Here is an 11,099-nt window from a genome sequence, read left to right on the forward strand (position 1 = left end):
TGGCACAGCTTGGGAGTATTCCAGACATTTTTAATGATCATTTAACTTCAGTCGAATGACTATTAAAATCATCTGGAATACATATTTATAGTACAAACTCTTGTTCAGCAAAAATGTTGAAATAAAAATCAAATATCAATTAATTAACTTATGTTGATTTACATTTTAATTTATTTAACTTATATTGATTTACATTTGAAATTATATTAAAGTTGGCTACAGTTGTATGCAAATGTGAAGTCTAAAATAAATCAGCATAATCAACAGAAATTGCAATATGTAAAAAAAATATAATAGTTAAACAATGCAACTGCTCTAGCAAGTTGCATTGATTTGCTATTAAATTGCAAGTTGCATTGTTTTGCTATTAAATTGCAATTTGCATTGTTTTGCTATTAAATGTTTTTAAATTTTAATTAGTTTCATTTCCCATTAAAAAATATTGTTATTCCAGAAACATTGACTAACAAGTCACTAAAAGTTTCAAAGATCCTGAACTTGAAAATTTTGGTATTAGTGAAAGCCAACTTAAATTTATGTTACAACAATTATCTAAAATTTTTCAAGTATAAAAATGTATAAACAAAATCTAAAATTTTTTAACGCACATAATCTAAAAAAAAATATGGAAAATAAACCAAAAAACATAAAACTTAAATCAAAAATAATAAAAGCAATCTAAATGCTACAACGAGACAACAAAAACTTGCAACCTTTGTCAATGCAAAAGATATGAAATAGTAACATACACAGAAAAAATCTTCACTTAAAATAAAGAATAATTATACAAAAGTGCCAACATTCAAAGAAACTCTTTTCTTATTTGACACTAACAAAAGTGTTTGGTTATTTAAAAAAATTATTGCTTTCTTTTGTAACGGTGGAACTTGTTTAACAGTAACATATGTTCTACTGTAACATTTGTTCCTATGTAACATTTGTTCTACTGTAACTTTCGTTCTAATGTTACATTTGCTCTAGTTTTTTAATCTTTTAAATAATATTTTACATTTTATTAATTAAAAAAAATTTGTTTGGTATCAAAAATATTATAACTGTTTTTCTGTTATTTAAATCTATTTTTTATTATTAACTCAAGTTTTTATTCTATAAAATTTAATTTTTGGTGATAAATGACAGTATAATTAAAACACAGGTATAAAAACTATTCAGAAATGTTTACAAATAATGTTTTTATGTAATAGAATAAACAAGTATAAATTAAATAAAAATCCAAGGTGAAATAAAAAAATAGTATAATAAAATTGAAAATTATTGTTTTCACAGTTTCCTTGAAATGGAAAGTAGACATGCGGTGCTTTGAATTCCAATTATAGTAGCCTGGTACTATTTTAATACTGCTTTTTTTTTTTTCGGTATCCTTCATCCATTACTATGATATCCTGTTAAAATTTTTTTGACTTGTTTATCACTGATATGGTCTACATTTTCAGAAAAACAATCTGATTGTAGAGAAACTTGGATGCTCATGCTTATTCCATGGAATCTTAAATTGTCAAGCAAGTTTCTTACTAGTTCTTTATGTCAACTTTGAATTACGCAGAAAGATTTTTATAACCTCTACAAATAAAATGTAGCTACTTTGAAATCATTCATTAAAAGAATAAATCTTCATTAAACAAAATTTTGGGTCTGGAATGCAAGCTTTTAACTTCTTTTAACTTCATTTTCGCAAATGAAAACAATTATCCTTTTCATCAAATGCTCTCACAAACTGTTTTATCTAACTTGATTTGGAAAGGAAGAATAAGATTTCATCAATTTTGAAGCTATAACAATACTTTATATTTATATATTATAACTTATATATTATATTTATATATTTATATTTATATATTGTAACTATATTTATATATTATAACTTATATATTATATAATACTTTATATTTATATATTATATTTATATATTATAACAATATTTTAGTTTATTTTGCACTTTTTTGATCCTATTATTAGCTTTATCTCTGCTATCCCAGTAAGAAAAAAATACATGGATCTTTACAATAAAAAAAGTTTGATTGCTCACCAAAAAATTGCGCAAACACTTTCTCACATGTTTCTATAGATGGTAATTTTTGGAAAAATGCAATTACAAATATTCAAATTAAATCTAAATAACCAACCAAAATATTCAAATCAAATAACTCTCTCAATAAACTATCACAATACTCAAATCAAAATATTCAAATCAAATAACTCCCTCAATAACCAATCACAATATTCAAATCAAACCTTATAATAATCGCAAAACATAAATTTTTAAAGCAATATTTATAGATAAATACATAGAGAGTACTAAATATGTAGCAAATCTCATTTACATGATAAGTTAAATTTATTGATAGAAGTAATATCCTAATATCCAATAATCTCCTAGACTTAAAAAAAGTGTTATAGGCAGAATAGTTATCAAATCAAACTCCAATTTGAAAAATCCTATTAACATTAGGAAAAAAATCAGAAATACTCTAATTAATAGTGATATTAATTTGGACAATGAAAAATATGTCAAAAAGTTTAACTTTAACTTTTTGTTGTACTTTATCAGCCATGATTATATTATATGCTAATGGTAACCATAATTCAGAGAAAATTTCAAGCTTTTTTGTGCTTTGAAAAAATGCCCAAAAAAATACAATAATTAGTGGTGTACAGACTTATTTTTGGTTGGTTGCTAGGAAGGACAGCTGAATGTAATCATTTACCTAATGTTGGTTGCCCACCAAAATTTTGAGTCATCATCTTCTTTTTTAATTTTCCACATTACGGGTTGCGTTTATTTAAATGCTTGTATAAAAAAAAAAACTTTTTTTAACTACAATAAGTCTTGAGAAAAAAAAACAATTTACAAATATTTTTAAACACCTTACTTTTAATGTGTTCTAATAATTAGGATTTTATTAATTACATTAACATGTATATATATATATATATATATATATATATATATATATATATATATATATATATATATATATAAATATATATTATATATTATGTATAATATAAAAAAACTAAATATTTTTTACAAAAGTAAAAACAAGCAATAACTAAATTCAAAAACTGTTTTCATAACTATCATCTGTTATTTTAGCTCTATCATCATCATGCTATTTGAAAAGTTTTTGATTTGCTTTGGCTTTGCAACTGATACAACAGGAGTTTTGTTGTCATAATTTCAATAGTCAGTGCTTAATAGTTTTTGTCAGATCATATGCTTTTATTTTTTGACAACCAATCTTGATGCGCAATTGCATTGTTAATAGTTAGTTGCCTACTTGTTTTCTTTTTATTGTACTAAAGTTTTTTATTGTACTGAAACCTCTTTCAGCGTCAGCCAAACATAAACTATGGCACAAATAAAAAATCAATTAGAGAAAACAGGTTAGCAAATCCATCTGATTGATATTTATCAATACTTCTGTCTGAGATTGTTGCGTGAACAATTTTGAACTTGAAATGGTCCATATTTCCTTTTTATCTTATTTAATAATATCTGTTTTGTTGTTCATAAGGGCTGTTATATTATTGTCTAGCACATTTGTGTGACTTTGTTGTTTTTAATCATAAAAAAATTGTTGTCAGCCCATTCAGCTGTATATAGCAATTTTTCTGCTTCTGCAAACATATTTGGTACATTTGAGCATCATTTCAAAGTACGCTCCCTCATGGATTACAAACTCGAGCTTCATATAATATCAATTTGTTTGAACTTACAATCCCATACATCTAGCGTTTCTTACAGTAAAAACTTAACTTCATGCATTGAATCATTTTTTTTGTTGTGTTGCCTGTAAATGAAAACGCCATCAAAATTATTTTTGATAAATGTAAAAAGAGATTATAAAATAGAATGGGTCTTGTAAAAAATATATAATATAAAAAAGCAATGTCTAAAATAAAAATGGGTTAAATCAAATTTAGTGGAGTGTGGTTTTTATATTTGCTCCAGGTTCAAATTAAACGATTGCAAAATGTGATACCTGGAAATGCTTCTGGAAATGGCATTTAAATTTCTTAGTATTTAAAAAAATTTTTCTCTATTTTCATCATAAAACTCAATAGAATTAAATGATTTCAATAAAAATGATTTATATTGATCTTGAAATTATGATCCAAAATCTCATTATAAACCATATTACTATTATCATAAAATTATGATTTCAACTTTCATATTTTAATTCATTTGATAAATCATCAATGTGCAATGTAATATTAAAAATGAAACAACCACCAATCACAACAGTCGAAAGGAATTAAGTGGTTATTAAATACTTTTAATTAAAAAAATCGCAACTAGTTTTATATCTTATTTTTTTATAAATTTTATAGTTTATATAACTTTATATCTATTTCTTATAATTCAAGTATTTTCTGATAGATTAAATAAAACTGTCAATTAACTTGCTGTTAATTATAAATTAAAAACAAAAACATATAAAAACTAATTTAAACCACTTAAAATTATTATTAAAAAAAATCTCTATTAACATATTTAAAAATATATTATTTTTATTATCAATTGATAAATTTCTAATATAAAACATTAAAATTTTTAAACAATTAATTCATCAAAATTTTTACCAAAGATATTATTATTTTCAAAAATGGAAAAATAGCTTTATTATAATTTTTTATAGGTTGATTTTAAAATTACCATGTATATTTTTTGGATCTTTAGCAATTATTACTATTCTTTTTTAAAGCTTTTTTTAGAAAATGATAAACTGACCCTTTTATTATAACAGCGTTCACTGTTTTTAATAAGTTTGAAGACCAAAAATATTTGCAAATTTCAAAATTCTCAATTAGGAGCGATTTTTATAGCAAAAAAAAAAAAAAAGTTCAAAATTAAATATTCCTGAGACACGAATAGATGTCTATTAATTATAAGAAAAATAAAAAAATTTCGATTTTGATTTTGATCTTGAGTTTCCTTTTTGTATTCTAAATTCTTGACGGGTTCTAATATTTTTAAATTTTTTTTTTAAACCATATCAACCTTGGAATCAAAAAAAGCGGACAAAAATGCTGTTTTACAAATAATAATTTTATTTAAAAAAATTTTTTGGTGAAAAAAATATTTGCAAAAATATACCTAAACACAACGTTTTATTAAAAATGGGGGTTTTTTATGAAAAAAACAACTTCATTTTTTATTTTTTAGTTTTAAAAACAAATATTATTTTAAAAATCAGCACATTATTCTGCTTCTTTTGAGTACCAGGTTAGAAAAAAAAAAATAGTAACAATATTATGACCCATCAAGAAGTTAGAATCCAAAGGGAAACTTCAAGAACTCATCTAAGTTAAAAAAAAAAGTAAGGTTCTTTTTTCACCAAAAAGACATTGATTCGCAGCTCAGGCTTATCAAATTTCCAAAATTTTTAAAATCCCTCCACTCTATTCTCGATCACTTAGTTCAAGCTTTGCAATAAATTAATTTTTAATTACTAGTTCAAACTATTCTTTTACTTTTTGTCAATTTTTTTTATTAATTATTTAAAATATTATTTTATTATTAAATCTTTATTATCAAACTACTTCAAATACATTTAAAACAACATAGATTACTGACCATTGTAAAACAAAATAGATTACTGACCATTGTAAAAACAACATAGATTACTGACCATTGTAAAACAACATAAATTACTGACCATTGTAAAACAACATAGATTACTGACCATTGTAAAACAACTTAATCTACTATCAATATTAATGTTAATATATATAGAAACCGATTTTAGTACACAACATAATTGGAACTGATTTGAATTAAGTTAAGTTAATTATTTTTTGGCCTATCTACTTTGCTTTTTTTGGCCTATTTACTTTGCTTTCAAGACACCAGCCATAGTGAAATATAGAGAGCTTATATACTCAGAGAGTGGTCATACATTTGACTGTTATTAATTCGATGTCTGATTTTTATAGTTTTATGAAAAGTATAAAAATCAGAAAAAAAGTTTATGAAAACTGAAAAATGTACTTTAAAAATGTTGACTATGATACATTCACAAGCTCATACTATGAAACTGTTACATTACCTTAACAGTTTTTATGCTTAGATAAAAATTAACTGTACTATATTATTATACTGGAATTTCTGTTTATAAAGGTTTTTTAAAACACATTATCCTAAATATAATAAATTATACTGAAGAAATAGGATTGAAAATTATTAATGTTACTTCTGATATGGATGCCATTAACCATGTAGAGATTTTAATACTACCTGTACTAAAAACTTTAACATTTCCAGTTTAATTAAACATCCATGAGACCCAACTTGTACTACTGATTTTTGAGCAAATGTGCCACACTTAATAAAGAATATGTAAATGTTTAAGTAATTATAAGAACATTTCTCTTAAGTAACACGCATTTTATAATTGCAGCTAAGGATCACAAAAAAAAAAAAATTCTATCAATAATTTTAGATTGAAAACACCTGCACAAGCTTTTAGACATTCAAGAATATATTGCTTATAAACTTTGCTTATAAACTTACTTCTGAGCATCTTGATAAAAAACATTTTAACAAAACAAAAGAATCAAAAGTAACATGTGAAAAATCATGATGTAATTTGTAGATAAAAATTTATTGCAAATAAAAAAATATCTCATATCTGCTTGGTTTAACTGAAATATTGATAAATGGTTTACAATAATGACATCACAAAACTCTCCTATGGCATTTAGCATAAAAGATCATTAAGTTTACAAAGAAAATATAACTTTTTGCATTATAGAGGTATTATGTGGATTACATGTATTATGTAAGCAAAATTGGAAATGAGGTGAAAACTTATTTCATCTGGTGTTATTTCATAAACAACATCAATTATTGCAAATTAGGTTTCTTCTAATAAAAAAAACTGATTTTTTTTATTAGAAGTTTCTTAAAACATAGTGATTTACCCAGAACTGCTTAAAAATCTTTTTTTTACTTGCAAAACAAGTAATTCTTACAGATTTTCAATTCAAAAATGACTTGAAACTTACTTGCATTGTTTAACTCTTGAAAATCATCAAAATGCAGCTATGATATAGATGACCGTCAATTCTTTTCAGGTTTTCTTGATATAGTTAATAGTAAGGCGCACAAGCCACAACAAAAAGAGTACATTGTTTTACTCAAAGGTTGGGATAAAACCTCTAGCTTAATCTTAAGTAATGCTGAGCAAAATTGTTTTTTTAATATAGCAGGGTATATAAATTTTAGAGTTAAAAAAATTGAAAGAATTTTCCCCAATTTGTTTTGAATCTCAAGGTATTAAAAATAGAATAAATACTGATTATACCATGTTTGTTACATATTGTGGGAAGTATTTGCTAATGAAACAAACTTTGCATTTTTTTTTTTACAAATGGACTTAAAATTTAAATCATTTTAGCCATAACATTTTCCTTAAAGTTTATTATGTAAAAAGAAATTAAAAAAATTCTTGTGAATTTGGCAAGAGTATGATAATTCATGAAGTGGCTTTGAAAGTTTAGATTGAACTAAATCTAATTTATAAAACAGTTGTAAAACTTTTGTCAAGTCTACATTTTTGTTAAATTACAATTATTTTTTTGATGCTTTTTAAAGCATTTATTTACCAAATAAACTTTTATTAATAAACAATTTTTTCAAAAAAAAAGCAAAAAAGTTTATAAAACAAAACAAATTTATGTTTAAAATATTATTGTGTCTTATAGTTTTTATTTGAGTTCATTTATGCCTCACACTAATTTAGGAAAAACATAGCCATTTTCTGTATGTTCGCTCTCTGAGTAGGCTCTCTAATGAAACATAAAATTTGAATAATTAGTCAGTTACAAGTAAATTTGAATAAAACTTTATTGTAATTTATTGTAAACTATTTTATTTAAACTATTTTATGCAATAAATAATTTTTTTTTTATTAACTTACTTTTAATTAACCGTTTCTTATTAGATATTTTTTAGTAGCCAGACATTTAAATTTTTTTTCTTTATTATTCTCACCTGAGAAAAAATACAAAAAAAAACAAACTATTATAACGGACTACTGATTATTATAGCGGATGACTCAAATGAGAAAAAAAACTTCAAATTTCAGTCACCCGCAGGATGACTGGGAAAAAACTCGAGGGTATACCACTGTATATATATACATATATATATATACACATGCATTTTGCTTGTGGTGAAATGATTAAACCAATTACCATTGAAAATATTGATATAGCTCTACACACATCAAGAAGATAGATATTGCCACAGATATTAAGTGTTGATCATGTAACTCTTTTTGAAAAATTTAGCCCTTGATCTCTGCGTTACACTATAGTCGCTTTTCAAGATAATGGTGTTATAACAATCAATACGTGCTTTGAGACCATTAAAAATAGTCTCGAATACCTTTACCATATGTGCAACCCATCTACTGTTAACCCACATAGTACTACAACCCATCTTGTACTGTTAACTTGTATGACACTACACTTGCCTAAATAAAAAAACCATAAAAAAATACTCAATTAACCAATAAGCTAATATTGACTAAATTATGTCACTAATAGAAATTTTAATTGCGATTTACTGAAATAAATTACCTGATACTTAAACATTAAAAGACCTTCTACAAAATAAACTTTGCATGTGCTATGATAAACTGCAGATATAAGGGTAGAATTTCTATGAAAAACAAAGAGTTAATTGCAAAATAATTCCAAAATTCAGAGTTCCTTCAAAATTTTGGCAGCATTTTTAATGCATGCTGCAATTGATTAAACAAACATTTGCATCATTCGTAAATATGCCTACCATAAGTGGTTTTCACTTACTAAGCATTCAAAATCATATTTGCTGATATTGATGTCACTGTCACTAAATAGATTGTATATTTTATCTTTGTTATGTACTAATTCTTTGCCATCAGATTTCTCCTCATTTTACTTTGGTTTTTTAAAAAGTTTTAATATTAAAGCTCTCAATTGTTTTTCTGATATTGACACATTTTGTTTTATTCAACATTACTTAAAACTTGTAATACATAATTCGGAACATAAATTGCAAATGTACTTTTGAACTTCTGATAAAGTAGTTCTAAACTTTTGAGCTTCACTTGAATTATTGAATATTTTTTCTTTACCTGAATTTTTTTATCTATCGCCAAGATGTATTTTTTCATTTGAAGATTAGCAAGTTTACTGACACTCTCAATTCTCAATATAGCAACGAATAAAAATTTTTTAATCTCATATTTGTTGAAGTGTAATTTTGCATTAATCAATTAATGTGATGTTTCTCCTGGCATACAATCCAAATCACAACATCCTGCATTTCATGGTGTTTTTTTTAAAGGGCTTTTTGGGATTTTTTTGCATTAATCAATTAGTGTGATGTTTCTCCTGGCATACAATCCAAATCATAACATCCTGCATTTCATGGTTTTTTTTTAAAGGGCTTTTTGGGTTTTTTGTTTTGTTATTTCAGAAAGCATTTTATAGTTTTTGTTGCCTCCTCTGTATATAAACCTGAGTTTTTTTTGTATCCAAAAGCCAAGAATATTATTTAATCATAATGGTTAAAGTATTCGCATTCATTTGCTTTAACTGTGTTTGTATCCACAGTTGGTAATTTATTTTTGTCTTTTTTATCATTGAGAATATGATAATTATTGCTGCTTTCTTTTGTAATACTAGTATTTTAAAACATTTGTTTGCGTTTGGTTCAGTCATAAGTCAGAAGTCATACTAAATAAAGTCATACTAAATAAAGTCATCCTAAGCAAATGAAACTATTTGTGTCATTTATAAATAATATAATTCAAAATTCATAATAGAATTGTTTTAATAATTTATATAATGAAAAATTAAAATATTTAATGCAACTTAAATGAAGTTATTAGTAAACTAAAAAAAATTATAAAATGTCTATTCCATTTATATAAACTTTATTATTTATTAAATACTGAAGTAAATTTTTATTTTATGATAAAAATTTAATTAATAAGTAATTTTTTGTCCTTAACCTTAACAAATATTTGTAAAAAAAGTAAAATGGTATTTTAAAGTTTAAACCACTAAATGTGGGTATAATTTTCATTCAACATATTACTTGTTCTAATAAATATTAGAAAAAACAAAGTGTTGTTTTTTCTAATGAATATTAAAACAAAATGCTAAACAAGAAGACTGAAAATTTTGTTTTGTTTGCTTTAGATTGTTAGGAAATAAATATTAAAAACTATTTTACTGATAAAAATGATTTGCCTTTTCAAAAAAAAAAACAATAAAAATTTATTTTTGCAGGTAATAATATCAGTTCTAATAGAACACATTTAGGTGAATAAAAAAAATTAAATAAATGCAATTGAGTCACATTGGGCAACTCAATTGCATCAAAATAATATTTATAATTGCCCTACAAGCCTTTGGGCGATATGCGGTAGTGGTGTAGTGGTAAAACGCTCGCTTCATAAGCGAGAGGTTCCAAGTTCGACCCCCACCACGTCCCTGGTAGTACCGCGCTCAACTTGTTTCTCCGCGCAGCGGCCTTGTTCGACGAGGTTCGTGTTTCGGAGTTATAGAGTTGAGAGGGTTATAACCACTATAAGCCTTGAGGAGGTGAATAACAAAAAAAAAAAAAAAAAAAATGTCTGTACAACATTGTGTGTGTGTGCATGCATATGTATATATATTTATATATATATAGGCTTGGCCAGGAAGGCGTGCAATTTCAAGTCTTTATATGATCACACTAATAATATTTTGTTTTAACCATTTAATCACGGTTTTTACAAAGCACTGAAAAATTGATTGTTAATTACGTTGAAAATAAATAACTTCTACATGTTTATCTTTACTGACGTTTTTATTTTAGCAAAACACTTTTAAATAAAGTAGCTAATGATTTTAATTAAAGTAGCTGATGATTTTTATTAAAGTAGCTGATGATTTTAATTAAAGTATCATTGAAAGTTGTATAAATTTTAATTCATATTATTTTAATATTAATTGTAAGATTTTTTTATAAGTAAAATAAAATAAAAAAAGAAATAAAAAAAAATTTAAACTTTATAAGTGACAGCTTTAATCAGCGA

At 24.5% G+C, this 11,099-nt stretch overlaps 1 protein-coding gene across 3 annotated transcripts in view; it reads right to left on the reverse strand.

The window, feature by feature from the left end:
- LOC101236940 (two pore channel protein 2) overlaps positions 1-11,099 on the reverse strand; it is a 98,757-nt gene that overhangs the window by 38,708 nt on the left and 48,950 nt on the right. The window lies entirely within an intron of this gene.

Source organism: Hydra vulgaris, chromosome 12 (assembly GCF_038396675.1).
Source record: "Hydra vulgaris chromosome 12, alternate assembly HydraT2T_AEP".
In the NCBI taxonomy this organism is placed as follows: domain Eukaryota; kingdom Metazoa; phylum Cnidaria; class Hydrozoa; order Anthoathecata; family Hydridae; genus Hydra; species Hydra vulgaris.